Source organism: Chamaea fasciata, unplaced genomic scaffold, assembly GCF_029207755.1.
Source record: "Chamaea fasciata isolate MVZ Bird 193981 ecotype frontalis unplaced genomic scaffold, bChaFas1.0.hap1 SCAF_17, whole genome shotgun sequence".
NCBI classification, from domain to species: domain Eukaryota; kingdom Metazoa; phylum Chordata; class Aves; order Passeriformes; family Sylviidae; genus Chamaea; species Chamaea fasciata.
Window position 1 is genome coordinate 12,700,783 of NW_027094102.1, and position 26,931 is coordinate 12,727,713.

A 26,931-nucleotide genomic window follows, 5' to 3' on the forward strand; every position below is an offset into this window, starting at 1 on the left:
TTGTTATTATTTTTTTTACTAACCTTATAAAAGGGAAGATTTAAAGTCCAGGTTTCACAAGATAGGGCTGTTTAGGCTCAGGGCTCCAGTTCGTGAAGGCAATAAACAATGTCCTGGGCTCCATCTGGGGCTGGGCCTGGGCATGGATGGATCCTGGTGGATTCAGCAGCACCACCAGGCACACTGTGGTCCCATTCATGCCTTTACTGGGAGAGGAGGGCCCACCCCAGTGTGACCAGCTGAGCTTGGCTGTGACTCCTGGAGGAACAGTGTAATGGAAATGACAGGAGAGTTGGGCCAGAAGGAGAAAAATTCATGTTAGCCTGAATATAGCTTTTCATCCTCTTAAAATTCTTCTGCTTCTTTGAAGTGTGAATCCCAGATGCTACAAAAGTATTTTTCCAGACACGGCTGTGCTGTCTTGCTGTGCATTTTCCACCAAATTGCTGAATTACTGTTCTCCTTCTGGCCTTCAAAAAAAAATTTTTTTTTCATAGCTTTATCTATTTGTCTGTATGTTTTACATGGGTACAACTCATTCCTGTCTCCCATACCCATCTGAGCACTCCCCCACGAGGCAGCATTCCCACCGGGCTGTGGTGGAGGACAGGAATGCTGGCTTTTTTTCCAGGAAACTTGTAAACACGAACTTCCTGTTGACACGAGCTGTAAATCTGCAAATGGGCTCTGCTTCCGGCAGGAGGGGAAGGTAATAAAATTTCAGGTCCTTGTTCACTGTGCCTGGTCCTCCTTGAGCTGCATCCAAGCACTCCAGAGGCAGTGGAAGCGCAGAGAACCTGCTGATTGCTTTGTACCTCTGGAAATGAGTCTTGCCTTTTATATTTTTTTTTTTTTTCCTCCTTCAGGCACCCAAACACAGATGCAATGCTAATAAAAGCCAGTCGGAGAATGTCAAAACCCTGATGACTCCAAAATGATGCTTCACTGCTTTTTTCCCCTTTCTCACTGCCTCTCCCACCACTGAGCTGATCCTCAGTTTTGGGGAGTTAACTCTGTCTTACCTCCACACCAGGCGTTTTGGGGTAATGAGCTGGCCAAAGTCTGGCAGCTATTGGAAGAGCATGCCGTTGAGTTCCCCATGGCACACGTTTTTGGGAGGCTGTTGCATGCTTTAATTCTGGGAAGGTAACAGGGTCAGGCAGCAGACACCTGGGCAGGTGGCTGAGCTTGTTCAGCAGATCCCGTGGGCTTCCAGTTGCTGGGAGGACAGTGATGACTTTTGGGATCAGCCCTTGGGGCTGCTGGGGATTCTCTGTGCTGTCGGGGAAAGGATGGAGGAAGATGAAAAGCAGGGAGTGGAGAAGGGAAGCAAAAATAAGGCAAAAAATCAGATTGTAAGAAGAGATTTAAAAAGCACGGCAGTGGAAACGGAAAAAGGATGTGAAAAGGGAAGCAGCGGTTACAGGACATGGCAACAAGGAGCGACGGGCAGGATAAAAGGAGAGCCTGGATGGAGGCTGAGCCCTCTTAATAAGCATCCCATTAATTAATCTCGTCTCCTGCGGCAGCACGGGGCTGTGGACGATGTCCAGCGCTCTGCCCTGCCCTCTGCCCGCCGTCCTTTGCCTTGGCCGCCCGCCCGCAGCCCTGCCCGGCGCTCCGGGATGGAGGCCCATGGCTGCGCTGAAAGGGGAGCCTCGGCCGGCCTGAGCCTGGGTGGGCGTGCTGGGCCTTTCGTAAACTAACAGCTCCCAGCAGTGCTCCTAAATCAGACTTGGTGGAGCCGGGAGCGCAGCGCTGGAATGCCGGGCCAGGCGCTCAGGGCTGCGCTGGGCTCTTTCTTCTTTTTTTCTCTCCCCAAAGCCAGCGTTTGTTTGGGCTAAAGGGTCAGCGGAAAGCAGGAGAAGGGAGCTGGCAAAGAAAAACGGGTAAAAAATAAATACAGGAGAAACTAGCAAAAACCACGTTTGAAATGTGGTGGGTTTTTTGTGTGATTGGTTGAGGCTGGAAGGAAGGGAACCCTGCTCGGTGCTAAACCTGAAAAACCACCAAACTGAGATGCTGCTGGGAAACCTTGCTTGAAATCCTCAGCTGGTGGTTTTGCTGGGTGTAGTGAACAAAACAACTTGGGGTTTGTTTTGGGTTTTTTTAAAGGGAGACTGGAATTGTGATATTTTTTTATCAAGGTTACCAGGTTAGTGACAACTAATCAATGGAAAAAGAGCTCTTCCTGGGTGGCTGTGTGGTGGGGAGGTACCACTTTCCTCCTCCCAAGTACTGGGAAAGGAGCAGAGCCCCAGCAGCCCTCACGGATGTGCAGGGTCAGGGCCTGGGGCAGAGGGAAGCTCGGGGTGAAATTGGGGAAAAAGGCTTCTGTTAAAAGAGCCTGAGGTAAAGAGGGAAAAGCCATTCTCAGGGAAAGAGCCAGAGCTTGCAGCAGGAAAGGCAGCAGTGGAGGGAGGTGCTGGAGGCAAACTGGGATGTAGTGAGCCTGCTGTAGGGAAGGGGCTTGGGATCCATCAGGTGCGTTTTATTGCTCACAGTGGCCCCCGGGATGAGGCAAAACCCCCAAATTCTGCTGCTTTGTTAGGCTTTAACCTGTGCTTCCTTAATTGTAAGTGGTCTTCCACATCTGTGAGCAAGAGTGAGGAGCACTGGGAGCCCAGAGTAGGTGCCTGATCCAGGACACAGCTCTGAAAGCCACCACCTCACCTGGAAAAGAGAGGATTTTGGCTTCCAAAGCTTGTCTGCACCATAAACAGGTGCTAGAGAGGATGGTCCTGCAAGGAGTGGGGCAGAGGTGTCAGGTGTAGACAGGAAATTGTGTTTTCTAAAGCAGTGGAGAGGTGGCTGAGAGCTGCAGCAGAGCTCCATCCACGCAGCTTCCAGTGCCAGGAATGCTCCTGCTCTGGGTGTTGGGCAACCAAAGTTGAGAATCACCAAAATGACAACTGGAGGGGAGTGGATGTATGTATTTGAACAAATCTCTGTAATCAAATGGCACTGCTATTGATCTGGAAAATACTGTCAAGCTGCAGGGCTGTTGGACTAGAATTAATCCTCTGCAGGCTGGATTTTACTCTCTCCAAATAGGATTACTCATTTTTTCCATATTTCTGTGTTTGGTTTAAATACCCATGACAGCTACAGAAGCTTGGATTTCTAATCAGAGCAAGGGTGTTAGATTTAGGAATTGGTGTGTTGTTTTGGAGGGGATATTTTTGCATAGGACATCAGTTCCTGCGTGTTTTTTCTTTACATAAGTGGCCACAGGAATAAAGCATCATGTGCTTAGGTGATGTGTGTCCCCTCCGTAAATAGGTGGCCAGGAGTAGCTTCAATAACTTCCTCAGGTTGTGTTTAATTTCTTGTTGCATCTTTGCTCCCCCTGATTGTTTTGGGGCTTTTTTGGCAATGTCTGATTGTGGATCCTCCGGGTGTAAAATTCTTTCAGCTCAGTTAAGGCCAACTTTTAATGTGGTTTTCCTCTTTGTGGGCAGGACTGAAATGGCATAAAAGCCAAACGCTGCTCATGTTCGCTCCTGAAGGAGGCAACGTGATTGGATTTGGATTTTGTTGAGGGCTGGAGCTCTTCTGCTCTGGGAAGGAGCTGGGGATGCTGGGGATGTCCAGCCTGGAGAAGAGAAAGTTCCAGGGAAACCTTAGAGCCCTTTCCAGTACCTAACAGGGCTCCAAGAGAGCTGGAGAGGGACTTTGGACAAGGGTCTGGAAGTGCTGAGGGTGTGCCTTGGCAGGGCTAGACAGGAAGTTAGGATGGAATTGTTCCCTGTGAGGGTGGGGAGGCCCTGGCACAGGGTGCCCAGAGAAGCTGTGGCTGCCCCTGGAAGTGTCCAAGGCCAGGCTGGACAGGGTTTGGAGCAGCCTGGGAAAGTGGAAGGTGTCCCTGGCAGGGAGTGGAAAGAGATGAGCTTTAAGGTCCCTTCCAACCCAAATCTTTCTCCACGATTCTGTGACAAATTAAGCTTGTTAACATAATCTGCCATGTGCTAATTCAAATAATGGATGTATTGAAAAGAGGATGTTTGTTAAATGTGATAAATTTGCCAGGGATGGAGAGGTCTAATCTCTGTTCTGGGGGGTTGAGCTTGAACTCAAGTCACTGAGTGTCCCTTGCAACCCCACCAGCATTGCTTCAAAGGGAGCAGTCCCTTCTTGGCTCCACTGTCTTGTAAGGCATAAAGAAGGCAATAAAATGTTTGACTTTCCTGCCAGACCTGAGTCTGGAGGAGGATCTCAATTGGTTTCCATCAGATTCCAGTTAGCATGAATTTACAGTTTCTACTTAGCCTGATAAATGGCTTTGGCTGCCTTAGTGCATTTGGATTTATTTTTCTCTCCGGTGGAAAGTGGTCAGCTTAAAAAGGCAAAGGCTTTCCAGGGTTGCCTTGAATTCAAGTGAAGCTTCTTTCTGAGGTAAGAGCACAGCAGGCAAAAAATAAAGCCGAGACACATCATGGAATATCTGTGGAATAGCAGAGAAATCAGAAGCAGTTCAGGCCTCTTGTGCTCGCTGTGGCAACAGGCTGTGATAGGCGTAAAAATTCCACTGCAAACTGGAAAAATTCTTCAGATTTCCTCACTTTCCTCAGAAACCACACTGAGCAGCAGGTATCAATAGCTCCCAGTGTTCAAACTTTGCTTGCATCGTTCTTTCCATGGAACATTCCCAGGAGAAGAAAGCAGAAGCAGATCAGCATGGTGAGCTGGGGAAACCAGTTCTCCCCGTTCAGCCTGCAGTTCTGCTTCCTTCCGCTGGGCTGGTGGTGGCTGGGCTACAAAATCTGCTTTAGTGCATATTCAGGAGCAGACAAGCCTCTTGGGAACAGTGAGGGGGGTCAGTAGATGACATGTGGATGGACTCCCTATCCCAGGTAGAATGGGGGTTGGAGCAACCTGGAGCCCTGGCAGAGAACTGTGGCTGCCTCTGGATCCCTGGAAGTGTCCAGGGCCAGGCTGGACAGGGCTTGGAGCACCCTGGGCTAGTGGACGGTGTCCCTGTCCATGGCAGAGGGTGGAATGAAATGAGCTTTAAGGTCCCTTCCTACCAAACCACTCTGGGATTTTGTGATTCTTTACTTCACGGATCTGCCTCTGCCCGTGGTGAGCTTTGGGATGAGCTTGGGGATGGGTCGTGGTTTGGGTGAGCTGAGGCACATGGATCAGGTGTTAGACACAACCTATGAGCCTTTCAAAGGAGGTTTGGCAGTGGCTTCCACTCTTGGCACCCTGGTGTCCATAGTTTTTATACCTGGAGAACCTAAAAGCACACGTCCATCTTTCTTCCTCTAATAGTGAACCATGAGGTCTGGCATATTCCCGCCTCTCTAGCAAGAAGTGGGGATGTTTTCCCTGGGGATGGTGGGGTTTTGGTAGACACTGGGCTGTGGACACCGTGACAAAGGGTTGTGTGCCTTTTCATGAAGGTTTATAAAGTCGTTGTGTAACTATACATAAAATACTTGCAGTGACCTGAGTTCTTGACATTTCGAAGTGCCTTAGGTTGTAAAAACATTGAAGAGATTTATTTGGCCATGGGTTGACAAAGGGTAGTTAGGACCCAGTTGTCACAATTGTGGACAGCTTTTGTTTGTGTGAAGTGTTACAAACTGTTCAGGTCCTTAAGCTGAAATACGATTAAAAAAGCAGGCGAGGGAACACCTCGTGCTGGTTATTCCACATAAAGCCCCCCAACCCCAGGATGTCCCCTGTGCCTTCTGGGGGTACTTCTCTCATGGCTTTGACCCAAAGACCTGACAGATCCCAGGCAGCATCTCTTGAGCATCTGCTCTTCATCATACAGCACCCCCCCTGTGGCACACTCAGACCAAAGTCAGCTTTTGAGTTCACTGCCCCATTTCAGGCTGGTTTGGGGATGTTGGGACAGGGAGCTGTGGTGTCTGATGCTGGATTCTTAATGCTGTCAGCACAGGGCTGCATCCATCTGCCTGGTACCATCTCCACTGAGGACAGAGCTGCAACATGAGCTTGCTTCTTAGAGGACATCAGAGAATCCACATGGGAGCCACCACTGTCACCACGGCCCGGCCGGGGACAGCTCCTGTTGGGGACCTCATAGCGTGAGGTGCCAGGGAGCCCACCACGAGATGCAAGTCCATAGGAAAATAACTTTATTAGTTCTGATGTTGGTGGAGCTGCTTGTGTTGCGTCTCCCTTCATTGTCTGTGTAATTCTGAGATGGTTTTTCCATCTCAGCTTATGAAATATTGAGAGCTTCAGTATTTTGCGCAACCTCCATCAGAAGTGTCAGAAGCCCCAGTGAGCTGAACTTTCTGAACTGGAATGTTTTATTGATGTGCCTTGCCAGCGGCCCCTCCAGTGGGGACTGGGCTGCTGGAAGGAGGGGATGCTGGGAGGCTCTGTTGGCTCAGCCTGTTCCCAACCTGGTTTGATGCCTGAGCATCATCTCGTGGGATGCTCCAGGTGTTTGTGTGCTGATACTTGAATGTGATTCACTTCTTTCTTCCTAACTGAAGCATGCGGAATTGCTGCTCTTGGGTGAGGTTTGGAGAAGGGAGAGCTGCTGTAAACCTGTGTCCTCTCTGCCTGCAGCCGGGTTGCTCTTCTCGGAGTGATGTGTTTGCCCAGCCATGGAAGCAGCACCTTCGTGTTTTCCTGCAGCAGCCCAAAGTCTTCTGCCCAAATTGCCCCCCCGTTATCATGCAGCATCCTGCCTCTACTGGGAGGCCTGTCCTCTGCAGGAGGAGTTTGTGGCCCCTGTGTTCACGAACTCATGCCGTGCCTGCTTGCAGAATGCTTTTTAATGCTTCCTTTAAAGCAGTTTTCTCCCTTTACAGCCTCTTCCCCTCCCAAAGGGAAGCAGAGGTACCTTAAACTAATTAGGAATAAGCAGCAGAGAAGCCAGGGTGAAGGGTTAGGTGAGATGCCGGGGGGCAGCACCTCCAGAAGGTTTATGGACATAGCAGTTAGCAGTAGCCTGCCGGAGCACTGGGAATTTCATAAAAAGGAGCATTTTGCTGCCTGTGAACAAGTAACTATCCCGTCATGCCTACACTAACTGTGGAGAATTTGGCGTGTATGATTTTTGGACTTGTGAAAAAGCAGCATCCCCCAGCTTGGGCAGTGACGGGCTCTTAATTTGCTGAGCTAGGAAAGTACTGAGGTCCCTGGTTCTCAAAAAAAGTAGCGGGAGAGAAAGGTGGTGTTGCCTGCGAAGAAGGTGTTGACTGCAGAGATTTGGAAAGGATCAAGACCCGAACCTGCTCAGCTGTACGGGCTGGAGCGGTGAATCATTCCTGAGATCTTAAAACGTGCCTGCGCACGGTCTGCGGGCAAAACGCAAACATTGCTTCTCCTGCTGGCTGGTTTGCCGGGAGCTGGCGGCGGGATGGTGAGGAGCAGGATAGTTCGGGCTGTCTGGAGCGGTGGCTGTCCCTGCCCGGGGCGGGACCCCGGCAGCCAGGGCCGGCCGGCGGCGGGGCCGGGAATGCTGTTGTGTAAATCCGTGTTTGCCCAGCGCCCGGCTGGCGGTGAATGGTGCCGGCCTGATGGGATTAGTCAGGGGCCTGCAGTTAATGTGTGTTGTTCACGCCGCACCTCGGGGAGCAGCCTGTCGGGATTACCGGGAGGTTTGTAGGTGGCAGAGCCGCCCGTCTGTGCAGTAGTGGGAGGAGGGAAATGGCCAAGTGTGGTCGTGCCCGGTGGGTTCCTGCTCCGAGCCTCCCTCGCTGCCCTGACATCTCTGGTGGAGTTTACTCCCGGCATAAAACGTTTCGGATTTACATTTTCCTTTAACACTTCCTCTTCGAGCCGGGTAGTATGTTACACATTTAATTGCCCTTCCTTTGAATTTTCCAGTCCGCGTTTGGTACCCTTGCAACATCAGTATCTCGTTATCTTGTTGTTGCTTCTAATTGCTAACACATGCCAGCTTTCCAGCGCCGCAAACTCTGGCTCTGGGCTCGGTGGGGGGAGTTTGCAGCGAAGATTTACGTGCGTGGGGAAACCTTCGGAAAATTAATCCGCCGGTTTACCCAACAGCTCGTCCCGATTTCAAAACCCAGCGCCGAGGCAGGGGCTGCTGCGCCCCCGGTGCCGCACAAGGCACGGCTGCTTCGGGGGGAGGGTGGCAGCTCCTCCAGCTCCTGCCGCTGCCTCGCTGTTCCTGCCGGCCATAAACAAATTCCGTGTATTTAACAAGTTAATGTCAGGCGGGCGGCGAGGCGCTGGTAGGTGTGTGCCTGGTGACATCAGCTGGCGAGCAGCCTGGCAGCAGCGCGGCGCAGGCAGGGAGCAGGCAGGGAGCCGAGGGTGTGTGCCTCTAAAGCTGGGTATTCTGGCAAGGTGGAGAGCTGGTCTGTTTGGCAGGACCTTCCCATCTGGGATCCATCTGTGTTTCCCTGGAATCGGACAGGCGGCTCCAGGCAGTGAGAAATCGCAGATGTGCGGGACCTGACACATGTCCAGCTAATGAAAGGAGAAGGCAGGCTGGGCTCCGGCTGCGCTCGAAGATCACGGGCGGAGGAGGAGGAGGAGGAGGAAGAGCGCTTTTCTTTCTGTTTGAAAGAAACGAGGTGTATTGCACAGCAGCTGGATCCTTGCAACCTCGCTGGGTAGGGTAAGCAAGGAATGGGATTATTTTCAAGCAGCGCTCGGTGTACTCGGAGCCGCGGGGGATGCTCGGGGGGATGCTCAGCCCTGAGCCGGGTTTGGGGAGCTCCTTGGGCTCTGCAGGCGGGCTGGGGAGAGCCTCCAGCTCCGGGAGCAGGTACAGGGCGAGGGCGGCAGCGGCGGCGGCCGCAGCGCTTTGCCAGCCTTGCCTCGGTCCTCTGCAGTGCCGGGGAAAACTTCAATAGCCCAGCCGGCTGCAAGGCAGGATTCTGCAGCTGAAAAAACACTAAACTCTCTCTGAGGAGAGCTGCGGTACAGCTCGTTCTGGGTTGCTATGGAATGGTTATTTTTTTTTCTTCTTCCCCCCCCCCCCCCCCCCCCCATGAGCAGAGGGCTGGGGTTTGTCGTTTTCTGGGGAAATGGCAAAGCAGGAAGGGTTTTGTGTGTTTTAGCAGAACGTGGTTTTCTGCCGTGCCTAGGCTTACTCTGGTTTCTGCATGCTGGTATTGAAGCTGGGAGGAGGGGGGTAAACTGCAGAGGTGGATTTCTTCCATTGGCTCCCAAATTTCCTTAATTTTCCCCGTGTTTTCAGGGCTTCTCTGCATTGTGGCAGAGGCTGCTCCCTTTTTGTCTTTGCACTCCTTGAGCAGCAACTGATGCTCCCAGAATCTAAATCTCCCAGATCAATCTTCTGGTACCAGAACACACCTCCCCTATATATTTTCACTGTCGGGCTGTAGACAGGCTGTATTTTCTCTTTTTCTGTTGTAATCCCTGGATCTTGCATATTTAGTTTAAACCTGCCCTTTTCCCCCCTCCCTGTCTTTTGGGAAGGTTCAGCAGTTGAAATTACTCCTCTGACCCTCTGGTGTAGCTTGTCGTAAAGATTCTTCTGTTGCATGTTTAAGCTGCTTCCCCACATATTAGCAGTTTTTTCTGTCCCCTACACCACTCAGCTCCTGTGCAATGATACTCAGTCCATTTTATGTGCTGGAGGAATCCTGCCGAGCCACAGGAGATGCACCAAAATCAGCACTCAAAGTTTGGGGAGCTGAAATGTGGCTGAGCATCGCTTGCTGTCAGGCTGGAAAAAGAGAGAGGATTATTTGCTGGGCTGCCTGGTGCAGGATGATTCCCTTCGGTGTTGCTTTGTCCGGGTTAGCCTTAACCATGCCAAATGATGGGGTTTCCTGAGGGAGAGCCTGGCTGGGCTCCCTGGCAGTGTGCTTGGGCTGCAGCTCTGCGCTTGGCCAGTTTGGCCACTCCATGGGCCACCTTAAGGTTTTGTTTCTTTTGCAGCATGCAAGCATTTTGGTAGAGGCTTTTAAAAGTACTATATATTATTATAAGTCTGCTTCTAGAGACACACCAAACACCTCCTGTGTGTCTCAGGGGAGGAGACAGGAGGAGTGTGTGCACTTCAATGTCTCAAAGTGCACCAGCACCAAGGAGTTTGAAACCCCAAAAATGCCCAGCAAAGCCCTACAGGGTGTGATGATATCTAGGAGCAAAGAGCCGTGCTCCTCTGCTGCTGCTCTCCTGCAGACTTCCCGAATTTGTGAAGGCAGTGCAGGGTGTTGGAGCAGCTGCTGCTGCGGTCTCCTTGCGAGCCGAGCCCTGATGAAGCAAATGGAAGTTCTGCCGGCATCAGGGCAGCACGATTTGGCCATTAAACAACTCCTTTGGTAGAGTTCTGCTCAAACCCTGCAGGAAACTTTCTTTTTTTTCCATCAGGCTCCTTTATCTGTAAAAAGGATTTAGGGTGCCTGATGAGCTGAGTGCTTAGATGTGAGCGGTGGTTGTATTTTGGAGAAGAGGGTGACTTGAAACTCTGTCATCAGTCCTAGTAATTTTATAGAAATGGTGCAGGACATGCAAGTAAAGACACTTCCCCCCCCCACCCCCCGTCTGCTGGATGATGTGATTTTCACTATTAATATGGGAAAGATGTTTAGTCTGATTTTTGGAACCACCTAGGCTTCGCCTAAATGACTGCATGCCCTTCACAGCCAGGTAGCCCAGCACATCCAGCAGCTAGAGAAACACCCAAATAATGCAAAACTCAGAGACTCCAGTGTGGGAAACAAGGAAAAAGGAGTAAAGCAAAGGCAATTTGAGCAATGACTGCCAACAGGAAAGTGCAGCTAAGCCAAGGGAAGGATTTGAAGGGTTTGAGGAAGGAACAGAATTGCTAAAGGCAAGGAGAGTGAATCGTTAATCAGAGAACTCTATTACACAGGGAATGCCCCGAGGAACAGAGCAGAAACTCCATTTAATAGTGAAAAGGCCAAACCAGTGCTGCCAAGCCAGGCTCTGCTCTGCCCAGGGACTGGAGCCACAGCCCCTGCTTACTTCCAAGATGCTGCTATTTTTGCAACTTGCATCTGCTGGTGTTGCAGAGGCTTGTTTAAACCCGCCAAAGCAAAGGGAGCTTTGCTCACGTGAACCCTGGGTCAGGCTGTTGGGTTTGGGTTTTTTCTGGTTTATTGTCAGTGTTAGAGGACCAGTGTCCCCCAGAGAGCGGGGTTTCGCTTAATGCTGCCTCGCCTGTCGCATCGAGTGTGAGTCCCAAATGATTTTACTGCTGCTTTCCAGAGCTTTGTCTTGTGTCGCCCAGGGTGGATTTGGGCTTGTAGAAGTTGTCACTGGTTTGACAGGTTTGTGTGGTTTGACTGCAGGAGCTGAGTTTTCCAGTCAATCAGCCCTCCAGTCCCCAAATTGACCCATAAATGCAGTAACCACCAGCAGCATTTAGCAGGAGGCAGCACTCTCCCACGGTTATGGGATGGGATGGGGGAGCCAGGTGGCCTCTTGTTTTTTCCAGATCTGTTTTTTTAAGGTTTGGACAAAAAACGAGATTTGTTTGACGTGTATGTGTGATGTTTATAGTATAGCTGGAGAGCTGAACACAGTCATCTGAGGACTTGGGCACATGAGGCAGATTTAAGTCAATGCTGACTAGTTTTTGAATCTGAGGAGGAGATGGTCATAATCTGCTGCCTGTTGGGATTTTTCCCATTACAAGAGCTGGCTTTCCCATACTTGTTCTGGACTGGATTGTAAGCTTGCCTTTATCTAGTGACTATTTCCACATCCGATTGCTTGTTAGGAGCTAGGTATGAAATGTGTTTCGACAGACACTCCAGAGCAGTCCCTGGGGGCAGCGTCACTGCAGGTCTCTGGGAGTCTGTTCAACTTTTATTTTTATGATGGAGACTGCCTTAATTCATGCAGCGTTCAGGGAACGGCTGGAAAAAACCTTTGTTTGGAGTGGGAGCAGCGGCCAGGAAGAAATGGTGAGCGGTGATCCCACAGTTGAAGTGCAGCACGGAGAGGCTTGGGTTCAGTTCCTGGGTCTGCAAGCAATTTTCTGAGGCAGGACCTTGACCTTAGCACGGCTTTGTGTGTCAGCAGCTTACGTCCGACAGGACAATAGCGATTTCAGAGGTTTCAAAGCATTTTAAAGTGTAACTATCATGCCTTTTATTGCGCTGGGCAGTGGCATTTTTATAAGCTAAGCTTAAGGCTTTAGAATAATGCGTATTGAATTTCCTCGGCGCGCTCCCGGCCGCGGGATTCCCATCTCTGGTGCCTGCGGCAGGACTCGTGGGGGGTGTTGGAGGAGGACAGTCACAGGTGGCCAGGACACCATTTAGAAGAACCAACACCTGCAGATCCTCAAAGCCGAGAGTCCGTTTTCCTCCCTCGCCTTGTCTGTGGCGGCGGGATGCCGCGTGACCGTCCCTTTCCCCAAAAAACCCCCGGCAAAGCGCAGGAGTGTGTGTGCCCGTGGCGGAGCGGAGGCTGGGGGTGAGGCTGAGGATGAGGAGGGCCGAGCCCAGACCTGTTGCCGGCCGGGGGAGCGGCATTGTGCGAACAGATGTGCGGGGCGCTGTGTGCCGGCTCGGGGCTGCCCGCGGCGCCAGGTGCAGCCATTGTTCCGCTGCGCCCCATTCAGCCGCCCTCGGCTGCCGCTCCCGCATTGTTCCTCCAGGAAATTAGCATCAAAAACCCATCCCAAACCCCCACGTCCCTCGGCTGCAGGTGACTGTTATTGGCCCCAGCTGCCACCCTTGTGCTTGATTACTTCCATATGGGGCTGTGGCAAGATGTAGGATCCACTTATTGATTTTTTTTTTAATATTTCCCCCCCCTCCCCTTTTTTTTTATTCCCACCCCCACGCAGACCCTTCAGCTTCAACAAAACCCTGAAATCTATTAAGCCCCCGATAGGCTCCAGTTGCTGTTACAACTGGGATGAACATTTTACAAGCAAAGCTAATTACACCCTCTCTGCTTTCTTCCTTTCTTCAGCCCCCACCCCATAAATGTAAAATAACCAGAGGGCAATTGGTAGTAAATTAAATCTTTGCAGTGTCCTGAGAGGAGGTTTCCTTGCTAGCAGGAAGAAGTCTGCTGGCCTTTAGATGTTTTGTTATTTGGGTTTGGGCTTGTTTTTTGGCTTTTTTTTTTTTTTTTAACTAGAAAAAGGGGAACTCTGGCATAGTGCTGTGACACACCTATTAAAGGGACATACAGATCCCAGCCTAGGTCTGGATAAGGAAAAGGAAAACATAATTAAACAAGTGGGATGTTAATTCGTGAGTGTAGTCAACTGTTGAGAGGAGCCAAGGAGAAACTCCATGCCAACTGAGGTTACAAATTTCTAGGAACAATGTGATTATTCCTGTGCAAGTCCACACCTCCCGAAATACCCCCTGTGGTAGTGCTGGCATGGAGCATCCTGGGTTTTCCTCAAGACAAGCTGGGATGGGGAGGGAGGGAGCATCCCTTGGTGCCCTACCTGGGCCTGGGAAATGCACCTGCTCTTGAGAGGCACCGAGGCATCTCCGGTGGGGAGCACAGGTGGGTGACGTCCCGTGGGATCAGCCCACGCAGCCCTGACCCACTTTGTGCGGGCAGGAATGGAGGAGCCTGGCAGCTCGTGCCCATGCTGGAGGCATCAGGCTGAGCTTCCCTCTGTGCCCCTGCCCCAGCAGCCTGGGTGCCAAAGCCCTGGCCCAGGCTGAGGTCAGTTGGTCACACCTCTCTGGAGAAATGTTGGGGTTCTCTCACGCAGCTGGGACCCCTAAAGGTTGTGCTGATGAGGTTTGTGCTGGAGGCTCCTGACGGAGCAGCTGGTGAGGGGATGGTGGTCCTTGGGGCACCATGGAGATGTTCCTGCTGCTGCCTGGATCTCAGGGGGCTGCTGGAGGTCAGAGCCTCCCAGAGCCTTGTAAGCCTCAGCTGGTACAGCTTGGGAGGCCATTCCTCAGGGAATCATCACCTTGTGTGTCTTTGCATTCTTGGGGGTGCCCCAGCAGGCCCTTCCACGGGATGTCTCTTGTTCCTGCTGGCGATGCCCTGAGCAGTTGGTGCACAGACCTGGCAGGGAGCAGGGCAGTGCTGCTGCAGTGTCCCATCGTGGTACAGGTGCAGGAAAGCAAACCTCTAGCTGGAAATGATCCTAGAAATGCCTCTCTCTGCTCACAAAGAGACATGGAAGATATATTCATAATGGAGAATGACATTTTATTCAGCAAACAGAGTCTCCTGGCTGGTCTGGAATTAGCCACTGAGACTTTGCCCGGGTACAAAAGTCTTCAGGGGCAGCTGGAGCTTGGTTGATTGATCTCAAGATTACAGATGCAAAACTTAGTTACGGATGGGGAGTGGACTTGCCCTGAAGCTTGGTGTCTCAGCATTGGTGCTCCACCATTTGTCACGTTGACCTTCACCATGAGTTCCATCCTCCTTTTGACAGGTGGGACCTGCCAGTGTAGATTGTGAGCATTTTAAACAAAAATTCCAGTTGCTCTCCGAGAAGGTGTGTTCAGCTGAAGTACTTGGTTTGTTTACTCCAAGTCCCTCCTTCCTGATGCAGACCTCTCCTGGCTTGGCTGCCTGGCGTGGACCACCCAGATCTCCCAGGGAAGCATCCGTGCAGGTGCAGTGGTGGGGAAGGCAGTGGGCTTCTAAAACAATTCCAGCTCTGAGGGGGGCTGTGCAGCCTGGGGAGAGCCACCAGGTACGGCAGGTCAGAAGGTGAATGAAGGAAGCAAGGCAACCTCGTGGAATATCTCGAGCGATTTTCCTCAGACTCGTTTTAAACCCTTCAAAGTCAAATCTCAAACTTAGGGGGTTTCTTCTCCCTAATTAAATTAACAGGCCATATGGTGTTTACTGTGAGCGCCTGCAATATGGAAGGAGCTACCTCCTGGATCACTTTCTTTTTTCAAAAGCTGCTGCTTTACCTGATGTCACTGTTCTGAAATGTTCTTTTCAGCAGCAGGCGCGAGGGGTTATTTCTGCCACCTCAGTGCTGTTGGTGTCACCTTCTGATCCCAGGGCATAACCTGTTTCTGCAGCTTGCTTTGTTTTTTCTTGGTTTTTGTTAGGCCATTTTGGTGCTTAGGGGAGAGTGTGTATAAGTCAGGGGTTTTTTCCATGCTTTTTCACATGCAGGTGATGATTCTTGTTCTTGGAGCTGAGGAGAATAGAAAATAACTCAGGGTGGGTTTTTTGGGGGGTGCTGGTGTTTTAACAACTGCTACCATTTTTTTCATTGAAGTTAATATGACTGTCTCAGGAATATGTGAAACTGCAAGTTTACTTGTAGAGTTTTGTTCTTTGTTAATGGGCTGGTTTTAAAGAACTTACTTTGTGTGTGCTGCTTTTATCTTGGCACGAAATACGGAGGAGGAAGTGAAGACCTTGAGGAAGAAAAATCATTGGGTTTTTATAAGATCCTTGCACTTAGCTTGAGAGGAAATAGGGTAAAAATCTCTAAACTTGTAGGAGAAGTCAAGGAATGGAAAGTCTTGGATTTTGCTTTCTGTTTTGAGCTGCCCTCACTCATTTAGTAGGGTTTTTTGGTAATCATCATTTGTGTGTGAGTGCACTTGCTGTGAGCTCATCCTGCATCTCTCCAGTGGTGTAACTTAACCCTTCTCTGCGATTTTTAACTTGTCGGTGCATCTTTTCCCTAGGGGCTGGGTGACCCTTTATCTGCAGCCAGTCTCAGCTTGCTGTGGGGTGTCTGAGCTCCCGGGAACAGATCCATTTGTGGCCGCTGAAAACACCCTGCCACATTAGCATATTCCTGCAACGTATGCTCCAAGGGTGTTTCTTTGCAGAGAAGCCTCTCTAAAGATAGCATCGTGAAGTTCTGTGTTGTCAACCAGGGACACTTGATCTAAAAAACAACATTTGATACACAGACAAGGTTTGCAAGTGCCATCTGGATTCTGGGAGATGAGCTAGGTTGTCTCTGTTTTGCATACACTCACCAGGGAAAAAAAAGAAAAAAAAAGTGTGTGCAGGCGGATGAATTCTTCAGAGTCACCTGAGCAGGACTGTTTAGTCCACATGAGTGTCCTCAGTGACATGGAACACGTGTGTAATGCCATACCACTGGGTATCATGTCCCTCTGGACCTTCTTAGGGTGCTGGGGATAATTCTGTAGTTCAGTGATCTATTATTGAAACCCAGGTGGAATCAATTGAAATCCTCTCACACCAGTAATATTTTAATCTCCTTCCCAGCATACTGCAAGGCAGAACCTGCAAATGATGCAAAGCCCTGCAGAAATGGGCATCTTTTTAGGGAGGTGGGGATGCAGGGAACGCAGATGTCTTTGTCTGGCTTCAGTTCTGCCTGGTGGAGAGACTGTCCTCAAACCCACGCCAGCTCGGAGAGAAACCTGAACACCATGAAAACCTAAAGCAGCCCTAAAGGGTTGAACAGCAAACTCCCTGTCCACATCTTCCCAGGGACATGTAGCTTCTAGAATGCATTTTCCTTCAGGGCCTATTTCTTGTCTTTCTAGTTATCCTCTCATATGCAAATCTAATTTGCCTAATGGGCTGGTGAGTGTAATTGAAAGGCAGCCTGCACTTACACGATAGTGAAAAGTCTCACCTGTGCCCAGGCACAGATGGGGCTCTGCCTCACTGCTGCATCATTAGAGGAAATTTATAGGCACGGTGTCGCAGGCTTTGCTGTGACCAGGGGAGGAAAATGGCAGTTTGGAACAAACTTGGGGGTTTGCTGGGTTGGTTTGTGCCCCGCTCTCGCGATTTTGACAATTGAGCTTTTTGGGTTTTTGTCTTCCCCCTGTGCTCCAGTTGATGGGGAGCAGGTTAAGGCAGGTTACTGGTCACTACTTGAGGACAATCCTAAGAATGATGAATTGGAAAGTCTTGTCTGTGCTGTGTTGCTGTGTGATGGGCTGAAAGCAAGTGCAGCAGCAGCTGAGCCAGCCTTCGCTCTCCAGTCCCTGTGCATCGCTGAATCTCCAGAGGTTTTCCATGGAAATTCTCCACCTCTGCTGCCCACGACAGGGAGGGGAAGGAGGCTCAGCAGAACCAGTCACTGCTGTGCATCCATCTCTGCTGGGAGCAGACCAAGAAGTTGTGGATCCCCCATCCCTGGCAGTGTTCATGTTCCAGTTGGACAGGAGTAACCTTGGAGTGACCTGGTCTGGTGGAAGGTGTTCAGGGGTTTGGAGCAGAGTGATCTTTAAGGTCCCTTCCAACCCGAACCTTTCCATGATTCTAAATAGTGAACTTTGGTGGTTCTCCTGTCCATCCCAATCTCTGTGCCTGGACTCTGCAGGAGATGCTGGCTCATGGGGCTCCACGTGTGTAGGGACCCCACACCCCTAAATGTGTTCCTCCTGTGCTTCCAGCTCCGGGGGATGGTGGAAATTTCCCACAGGCTGGTCAGGCTTGGGGCACAGAGGAAGAGCCATTTGTGTAGTGGTGTGAGGAGTGTTTTTAAGAGGCAGAATTGTCATCTTGGCAGGGCTCCTGTGTGTGCCACTGATGGCAGGGGCTATTAGCTGGGCAGCACTGAATGCACTTAGCACCCAAGCGAATGAAGTGAGCTGGGGAGTCATTAGTGAGGCTTGGCTGCCCCAGCAGTCTCGGCAGGGCTGGGGTGTTGCTGTGGGCAGCACTGCCAGCACCGTGCCAGGCCTGCCTGGGAAAGCCACCCTGCCCTGGGGCAAGGGACACTCCTGCTCACACAACCTCAGCGTGGGTCAGATAGGAAGGGATCACAATGGGGCCGCTGGTCCCACATCCCTGCTCCAGCTGGGTCATCCTGGAGCACATGGCGCAGGGTTGTGTCCAGACAGTTCTGGAATACCTTCAGTGTGGGAGATATTTGCCCTCCCTGGGCAATCCCACATAGTAAAGAAGTTTTTCACGTTCAAGTGTGACTTCCTGGGCATCAGTTCCTGCCAGTTCCTCTTGTCCCCGCAGAGCAGAGTCTGCTCCCTGCTCTGACCCTTCCCTGCAGACACTGACAGAGGGATGGAGTCTCCTCTGGCACTTGTAGGGAGTTGTAAATAATGAGGATGAAAGATCTCCCAATTCTTTCCCAAGTTCCTCCTTGATTTCTTGGCCAGCTTGCCCAGTTTTGGATGAAGTCTGGTGGAGCTTTAGCCCTGGAGCTGGCTGGCAGTGGTGAGCTCCTGCTCTTCATCCTCCATCTGGAGAAGAGAGACTCTGTGTTAGTCTGTTTTATATTTGGAAATGGTATGACTTCAGGGACCCAAGGGGGATGTTTTTCTGTATCCTTCCTTGATTGCTTCATTTTGGGTTTGTGGTAGAACTTGGTTCGTGGTTTGTTTTGTTTTTGCTAAAACGACCATTGTTTTCATCTCAACTGGCCCCTCTGACTATGACCTTCTGGACTGCTTCCTTCTCCAGATGGTCAGGATTTGTACCTGCTCTGTGCTTAACAAGCAGGTTGGTTGTTAGTTTTGGGTTTTTTCTAGTTTAATACAGGCTTTTGTAATAGCTTCGGGTGTCCTTAGTAGTATTTGTGCCTCTCTGTGGTCACGTTGGTTGTTATGGATTAAATGTGGTTTTCTGCCTTGAGATCTCACTTCTTTTAGAAGTGACCTTGCTTTTTTTTCTTCTTAATTGCTTGTTATTTACAGTTATTGGTAGTGGTGCTTGAGCTGCTGTCACTGCTGCTTTGTGTCTGTCTGGTGTGCAGAGACTTTTGTATCCCAGTTTGTGTTTTACTCATTTGGAGTACTCTCTACTCACTGGATACTCCTACCCTTAAACCCCAGACCTGCTGTTCCTGTTCTCATTAGCCCAGATCCCTGTGTGCTCAGAGATGTTCATGATGCTCTAAGAAATCCAGACTTGCTCAGTACTCGTTTTCTGAGGTCAGTGCTGATTTTGAGGTTGATTTTTAGTGTTGGGGACCAAACCATCAAGCAGCAGGCTTTGGAAGATGGAGGACGGCAAGAGGAATGTCTTCTTAAATGGTTTTAAAGCTTGACTTTAAACTCCTCTTGTATGTCTTTAGTAATCAGGTTTAAAGCTCCCAAATCTTCAGTCACTGGGTGATTTTAAGGTGGGTTTGAATTCATCCTTTTATTTTGAAAGATTTAATGATTTTTCAGGCTGTTCCCCTCTTCTGTTGTGTTGCTTGAACTTCCAAGGTGCTGCAGGCTGTCTCTGCCCTGCTGTGTGGATCCCTGGGATGTGGCAGTGTGGGATGACCTGTCCAAGTCATGGACAATGCCTGTGTTTGTTGTCCCCAGTGAGGCAGGATCTCTGTGGAGCTCCAGTGCGATCTCAGGGATGCCTGGGGGAAAGGACACGTTTGCACAGACAAGGCTGTCTCTCCCCAAGGAGCTGCTGTGGCTGAAGGATTTCTGGATTCTCTGATGACAAAAAACCTTGCTGTCCTCATCACAATCTGTGGGAGCTTTTGTACAGACCATGCAGATCCCTGTAGGAGCTTGTCCTGCACGTGGCTGAACTTATTCCCAGCAGCTAACTGGGAGCAGAGGCACAGGGCTGGGCAGGGTCTGAAGTGCCAGGGGCTGTGGGATTGGGATCTGAGCTCAGCTGGCACTGTGATAAGGGCTATCACACCATCCCTCGGCTGCTTGGGGTTAAAAATGCTCCAGGCAGTGCAGTAGCCTCTGCTCGATGGGATGCTTTTCTCAGAGGAAACTTCCAAAATGATTGTCCTTGGAGAGGCAGGGATTCATCCTGCAGTGAGCAGAGCGGGACCGCTGGTGGGAAGCCTTCAGCAAAGGGACTCACTGTGCTGACCCTTCTCAGCACCTCCTAAATTTCTTATGGAATTGCCTAGAAAATGTCCCCCTTTTCCACAGCTTTTCCTACTGAAACTGGGACATAAAACACCAGGCAGTGAAAATTGAGGCTCGCTGACCTGGTGACCGTCACTTTTGGGACGAGCCAGACTCGCGGTGCGGAAGCTGCAGGACTCCCTGGGAAGGGGGTTCTCCTGGGGAAGCCATGGGAATGGCAGAGCTGCAGTGCTCACCTGGATTTCCTGGAGCAGCTGAACAGGGAGGGAAGGGCAGTGCTGCAGAGTGGGAGCTGTGGCCTCGCTGCGTGTGCTGCGCTGGCGGCTGTCGGCTCCCGCTGGAATCTGCTCTGTGCACGTTGCCCTTTCCTCAGCTCTTTTGGTACAGGCTAAAGTCGGGCAGCGAGGAGCCTCAGGGTCCTAAATGGAGTTTGTGGAGCGGTGATGGGATGAATTTGTGGCTTAAATCTCTTACGATGGATTTTTAAACCACAAACGCCGCTCGGACACCTCTAATTGCAGCATCCGTGCGAGAGGTTCTTGCGCAGGAGAAGCTGCAGAGCAGCCAGAACCCCCTAGGAATGCTCCCCTTGGATGAGAGAATCCCATAACCCTCCCTGAGGCTCCTCCAGAGCCGTTCCTGAGGAGCCCAGCAAGGGCTGCAGTGGTGGTGGCTCCGTGCTGGATCGTCCATGGGGAGCTGTGGGTTCCCAGTGCAGTTCCTTGGGTCACTCCTAGGAGCCTGCTCCAGCGGCTCTGCTTTTCCCAAGCCTCTTTAAATCAGTGGATGCATTCCTATTGACTGTTCAGAGCTGCAGAGAGCCCCTTGGAGCTCATTAGTAATTAGAGGATGCCAATTAACCACGGTTCCCCAGGCTCTGCTGCCTTGCTGGTACTGCTGGGTCAGAGAAGGACGGAACAAAATGGAGCCCAGTGTGAATGTGTTTCATCTGGGGAGCAGGAGAAGGGTGGAGCTGCTTGTTAAATGGCCAGCAATCCATGTTTTAAAAGGATTTATGAGGGCTAGATAAAATCATGTCCTAAAGGCTGTCTTGAAGCCTCTGTTAAGGTGGAAAATGCTTTCTAAAGTTAGAGCTTGTTTCACTGTGTTTCCCCTCTTTTGGACCTCCCAAAATTTTACAGGTACAAAAGTTCTAGCTTTATTTACGCCACGGTGTTTAGCCTAAGCAGAATGAGGAACAGATTTGCACTCTCAAAATTCCTGTGCTCAGTTGTTCCTCTGTATAACCTGTGGACCATATGCCTGCCCACCTTCAGAAATGTGGTCCCTAAACTGGGGCAGAATTGAAGGAATGCTCCTAAGGGAAAAACAGGCTCTTGCTGCCATTGCCAGGGGGGACTTGGTCATTCAACCATGAGTTTCCCACTTGTTGGATCACTTCTTACTCTGTGGTGTAAACTTGGTGTTCACTGGATCCTGGAGGGGCGAATCCATGGACTTGATGCTCTGGGCAGGGAGCAATTTCAGACCTCTTGGGAGTGTAACCCCTTAAAGCCAACTCTTAAAATGATTTTTTCTATCTAAAAAGTAGCTGAGATGATAAACGTGCTGCTTTTATTTCCTTTTTTTTTTTTTTTAATATAATTAACTCAGTTCTTACTTTCACTCCACACAGCATTTCCAGTAAATAAAACCCAAGCTCTCTTTTGCCCTGACATCTCATTTCCCCACATGTAGAAGCGATGCAAAAATAATCATTAGATAAAAAACCCCCAATCTTTGCTGGCAGGCTGCTGCTCCAAGCCTTCCTCCATGGTATCCCTTCTGTACGTGTTGTGTCTGGGCTCCACCAGCCTCGGGAGCCGTTAATCTTCCTGGTGTTTTCTTCCCTGAGGCAAATGAGACACAGATGTTCCCATCTGGAAACTTTGCTCCCGCCACCGTTGTTCTGCTCAGAGTCAGAGGCTTTGGAGAGCAGTGTGCAGCAGGCTGAGACTTTGAAGAACTCGTTTTTTGCCATGATTGTGATAATTGCCCGTTTGATATCTGTAACTGCTTTCATTTTTCATTCTGAGTGCTTTAGCCCAAGGAGTAAATAGTGTGGAGGAGGAAATATTTCCTAATATTGTTATGGGAGTGGGTGATAAAAAAAAAATAGTCTTGGTTCTGTAATCTTAAATGGAACAAGGAATTAATGAAAAATTACCAAAATACTTAGCAGTAACTAAGCAAAGGAATTAGTGAGCAACTGTGGCGCTGCTGAATGAGTGCCCTGTCCCAGGTTATAACCCAGCCAAAGGGATGATTTGGGGAGGCTGCATCACTCCCCTCAGTCCCCAAAGTGCTAAGACTGCAATGCAGGCCTTGGTGTCCAGGAACGTATTCTCCTGAGCTCTATTCCAGGAGTGTATGCCTCCCTCCAGGGTGGCTGTCTCTGATGAGGGCAGAACAGGCAGCTGGTGAGGATGAGGAGGGTTCCGTGCCCCAGGGCACCACAGGCTCCCTGGCAGAGCTCACACCATCCTTTTGAGACAGTGATGAGCAAAAGCTGCTGCCAGGGACATCAAGGCATGAATTTTGGCCCCCAAAATTTATTTGTAGGGATTGCTAGTGGTGTGGGAAGGGAATGGCTGTGGTGTGGTGGCTGGAGCAGCAACAGCTCCTGGGTGGAAATGGCTGTCAGGGTCATTATTCCCTGCCTCCTTCATGGAAAAGGGAGCAGGAGAGCGGGGATCACCACAGCAGCGGTTTGTGTTCTTGCAGAAGTGAGATGACCAGAATTCGGGGGTTCGATGCACAGCAGCTCCGGGGCCTGTTGGGTGTGATAGTTTGTGGGGTGAATCCCACAGCCAGGGTTTGGTCCTGTCCTGAATTTGTGGCCCCAGAGGAAAGCACAGCTCAGGAGGCAGGAATGCCATGCAGGCAGGTTTGTGCTGCTGGCTCTGACACGGCCATGGCACGGGCAGAGCTGGAGCTGCAGCCGCCTTGTCTGGCCGGGAACTGCTCCGAAATCCAACCTGTGCTACTGCTGAGTTCCTAGAGCCAGGCACATTAATAGGATTTTAAAAAAATCACTGAAGGGCAGGATGGATAAAGATCTGCAGTCTGCCTTCAGGAATAAATTATTAATCTTATTTCCCTTATTAACTGCTTTCTGGACTGCCTGCGAACGATAACATACTTTGCTCTTTCAAGTTCTTCTATCTGAGTTTCGCATTGAATTGAGATTTAAAGTGAAACAGCTGTGTGTGGGAGAGGACTAGATGGCAATGGAGATACACGCGTTTATTTTTGATTTATAAAATGCCTATCCCAGGCTCAGCAGCTCCCTCCTGTGTGATGCAAGGCTCTCCTGAGAGGTGCCGAGCCCTCTCCACTCCCACAGCATCTTACAGCTCAGGAGCCTGGATGTGCCATAAAACTGAGCTCAACGGGGTAAAAATAGGCTGATCACATGGAGTGGAGGAAATATCTGTACAGTGACATGAGTTACCCGCTGCCACTGATGCTGTAGTAGCATCTTGGCCAGCTCCATGGCATGGAGGGAGGAGAAGGGAGAAGGGACCTCGTGTGACCAGCCCTTGCTGGTGACCTGCTTATGCCACACACTCGTGTCCCCCAGTGCTGGTTGTAAATCACCTTTTGTTGACTCCAGCAAAGAAAGACCTCTAGAAACCACCCCACAAGCAAATAAATGTCAATATTTGTAGAGAGAAGTCATCTTGACTACACACCTCCCAGTGCCTCACTCTCCTCCAAATTGGGACAGACCCAACCATCCTTTTTTTTCTGCTGAAAGCTGCTGTATTGGCTGTCTTGTGCCTGATGCTTACCTTCAGTCTTTCCCCTCCATCGCTTTTTGATGCAGCCGTGCTGCAAAAAGATAAAATATTACTTTTCCCTTGACGATGTGATTTGAGTTTGAGCTTGGGGGAAGCTGTCTGGAAGCAGGTGAGGGAGGGAATTGCGGTGGAGAAGCGGTAAATGGCATCTTCTGCAAGCCTGAGTAATGATGCTCTTGCTTTGCATGTAGATCACCTCTCATCTGCATGCCTTGGAGAGCTGCAAAGGTGCTCTACAGATGGCTTAGAGCCATCAAGGGGAGGGAAAGGCAACCTTGGAGCGGAGGAAAGATGTTAATAAAATTTAAATGTAATTCTTCCCATTTCTCAGTTCCTAAATGTGAAAAATATTAGCTTGGTGGAGACTGAAAACAGATGGTGAGCAGTTGGAGCAGATAAGCATGTTATTCAAAATAAACATTCGCCAAAGCTGGGGAGGTGGCGAACCATATTTCATTTCACCCTATTTACATTATCAGGTCAGGTTACACTGATGCTGCCTCTCGTCTGCATTCAGACGATCAACAGGGACCCTGTGAGGAGCCAACTGTGCACGTCCTCCTCGCTGGGGACGTCAGGGCTGGGCTGGGGCATGTCCCTGGCCTGCCCTCCAGCGTGAGACACAGAGCTACTTGCAGAGTTATAGAGCAGTTTGGGTCAGGGGGGGCTGTTAAAAGGTCTGTCCCTCCTTTGTCTGCCCCTTTCCAATGGCCTCTCTGTCCATTTAGCCAAGTTTGGTGTTGCTTTATCTGGAACAGGGAGTCTGATCTGTGTAAATGGTGGGGGAAGAAGTTCCAAGGGCTGTTTGTAGGAAGGGATCGTTTTGCTGACTTGTAGGTGATCTGTAATTCGTGCCTCTAGCCTGAGTGCTCACCTGAGGTGTCAGGGCCAGTGGAAAGAGAGGTGTGGCTGGAGGGTGGCTGATCTCCCTTGCTTTGAGGGATGTTTTGGGATGGCTGGATCACCTTTGGGGTGTCTGTTTGTCCACTGGCTCTGGAATAAGCTCAGACCTGGCTCATGAGTGACCAAAGAATTTCTCTTGCTGGACCCGACCTTGGCTGTTGTTACTGGGTCAGTTCTCCAGTCCCTTGCTCAAGGGGAAGGTATGAATTTGGGGCTTTTAACTTTTTGGGGTAAGGAGAGGCTTTTTAGGTTATGAATATGTTCTGCCTGTTCCAGATGAAAGTTGAAAACACCTGCTTTGATTAAACTTTTCTGTCTGAAATCATTACAGGCTTTCCCTCCTGAGACTGAATCACTGGGAAAACCCTTGCACACAGCCTTTACTCAAAAAAATACCTTTGTTAATTTACAAGTCTGCAATGTAATCACTTAGTGATAAAAGCTTTGTTGACAAGGTCTGATTTTGAGCCTGTTCTCTGTCCTGCAAACTGCCAAAGGGGAAGGCAAACCCTTACCTGGGCATAGCTGCTGGTGTTGCAGGGCTGTCTCATGTTTCATGTGGTTTTCTCTTATTTCTTCCAAGATATTTCATGGTTTGACTTCTACAGAAAGCTGGAGAGCTCAAGTCTGGCACATGGGTTGGTGAGGCACAGTTCTGACTCTTTGCAGCTTTTTTACAAATGAGAGCTCCAAAGTCACTCCCAGGGCAGGCAGGTTCATCCTGCCTCCTTAGCTCTCGTGCCATGGAATCAAGGGGAATCCAACCCCGTGCATCAGGAATGGCCTGAAGATATCCCTCAGGAAGGTGACTGGGTTAAGTTGTGCCCATGCAGACACTACAGTGTAAATTCATATGAAGCATCCCCGTTTTCTGCTCTGTCGCAGTGGCTCTTCCTCTCTTCCCTTGGTCTCAGCAAATCCATGGCTCTGCCAGGGAATCTAGATCGAAGCTTTCTCTTGAGCTGAGTGGAGCACCTCCTGATACTGGCTTGAATTACACTTTGATTTTGGGAAGAGGATGAGGAGGAGACCATTTGTGTCTGTCTGTCTCACTGTCACTCTTCTCCAGCTCCTAATCTTGCTTTTTTGGGGAAGGTAACATCCAGTTCTCCTCATGCACTGTTTTTACTTCTTTTTCATCACTTAGTTTATTCTCTAATTGCCAGAGGAATTTGAGGATTAATTTAAATTCCAGTGTACTTGAGATACTCCCTAACTTGTTGCTGCTTTTTTTTCTTCTGCCTTTTCCATTATCTCAAGCCCACAGGCATGAAGAGATTAATAAAGCAGCTTCTTTATACAGATTTTAGTGCAGGTAAATGCTGAAGTTACCTGTCACAGCAACACTCCCTTTGTACCGAACACCATAGGTGGAAGACTTCTTTAAAGAAAATGAACAGGATAAGATCTGTCTGGAGCTGGTGTTGGAACTGCCCCCTCTGAAATGTCCTGGGAATGCAGGAGTGGGACCTCTCTGAGGATCACTTGAGACCCCAGATTTTCTCTTGGCGTCTTGTGCCGTTGTCTCACTTTGCTCTTTCTCCTCTCCGGAAAGGAAGATCGTCAGCTGCGCTTAATCCTGACATATGTTCCTTTTTAATTTGTTACGCCAGGATGGGAACTGGAGCAGCGAAGGAAATCTGGTGCACACCGTCAGCCAGAGCGGAGGCAGATGAACCCGGGGCCAGGGAGGGAGGGCTCCAGGTGTAGTCACAGCTCTGGCACTTTCTGGTCTCTTGCACACCTGGGCTCCTTAAATGGGACACAGGAATATCTGGGGCAGGAGCACAGGCTGCTCTGTGGCTGCAGCTGCCCGTGCCCAGCGAGCGGCTGGGAGCTGAGACAGCGCTGCGAAATCTGCGCCGCACAACCCGCCACTGCTGGGAGGAGGTGGGATTCTTCCATGGAGCCAAGACTAAAACAGGGTCTCCTTGGGTTTTGTTCTCTCTGGGTCGTCTTCTCATGGGAAATTCCCGTGTGTCTGAGGCTGGGAAGGCAGCTCTCCTACCCAGGTGTCCCCGTCGCTGCCGCCTCTTTCCCTGGTCGCCCTGGGCAGGTCCTGGTGCGCAGCTGAGCACGTGTCTCTGCAAAGTTTGGACATTTGGCAGCTTGGCAGCCAAAGTGTTGTGCCATAAACATGTCTGGCCTGCTCCTGCAGGCACTGCTTGAGAAGTAACAACAGCATTTATGTTACTGATCTAGGTAAGGTTTGGAAGGAGGAGTTTTCGAAGGAAAACAGTGCAGTGTTTCCAGTTTGGGCAGGCTTCTTGCTCTGGTGCTTGGAGCATTCAATCATTGACAGTTATTCTTGTTAGAGTATCACCCAAAATCTGCGATGGCATTTGACTCTTTAGGTGAGTGACACAGCTGAGTGACTTGCACACGCTTTGGGGAGCATCTCTGCATCCTCCCTGTGCATCTGGAGGCAGCGCTGCAAAGCTGCTCTTGGTGAGCCAGTAAATATGTCTGAGTGGTGGAAGTGAAAGAATGAGACCAGGAAGGCAGCCCTCCTCCAGGGAGCAGCTCACTGCCTCAGTTTTAGCCCCAGGTCAACTCAAGGCTGACTC

General features: G+C 50.3%; 1 protein-coding gene across 9 annotated transcripts in view; it reads left to right on the forward strand.

Moving 5' to 3' along the window:
• CBFA2T2 (CBFA2/RUNX1 partner transcriptional co-repressor 2) overlaps positions 1–26,931 on the forward strand; it is a 57,863-nt gene that overhangs the window by 12,808 nt on the left and 18,124 nt on the right. The window contains exon 1 of one of the 9 annotated variants that reach the window (XM_066198780.1): positions 8,283–8,578. The exons of 6 other annotated variants lie outside the window; for them this stretch is intronic. The gene's annotated coding sequence lies outside the window, so the exon portion shown is untranslated. Of the gene's footprint in view, positions 1–8,282; positions 8,579–14,486; positions 14,519–26,931 lie in introns of those variants that run through there. 2 more of the 9 variants (XM_066198781.1, XM_066198784.1) reach the window with 2 other exon arrangements.